This window comes from Charadrius vociferus, unplaced genomic scaffold, assembly GCF_000708025.1.
Source record: "Charadrius vociferus isolate BGI_N301 unplaced genomic scaffold, ASM70802v2 scaffold1315, whole genome shotgun sequence".
NCBI classification, from domain to species: domain Eukaryota; kingdom Metazoa; phylum Chordata; class Aves; order Charadriiformes; family Charadriidae; genus Charadrius; species Charadrius vociferus.
Window position 1 is genome coordinate 48590 of NW_009648552.1, and position 342 is coordinate 48931.

At 63.2% G+C, this 342-nt stretch overlaps 1 protein-coding gene across 1 annotated transcript in view; it reads right to left on the reverse strand.

Moving 5' to 3' along the window:
* Positions 1 to 342, reverse strand: part of DTX1 (deltex 1, E3 ubiquitin ligase) — an 11703-nt gene that overhangs the window by 231 nt on the left and 11130 nt on the right. The window lies entirely within an intron of this gene.

Here is a 342-nt window from a genome sequence, read left to right on the forward strand (position 1 = left end):
GGGTGGGCACGGCCATCGCTCGCCCACCCGGCACCCCCAGCCCTCCTCCCACCCGGCACGGCCCGGCACGGCCCCCGGCGCCCCAGGGTGCAGGATTCAGCCCCAGCACGGTGTCCACATGGTGCCACCCTTCACTGTCGCACATTCCAGCCCCACCCCGGCACTGCTGCATCCTCTCCATCCCTTCCCGTCCCATTCTATCCCATCCCTTCCCATTCTTTCCCACCTTTATCATGTTGTCCCATCCTATCATGTTATCCTACCCCATCCCTTCCCTTCCCATCCCATTCCATCCCTTCCCATCCCATTCCATCCCTTCCCATCCCTTCCTATCCCATCCCA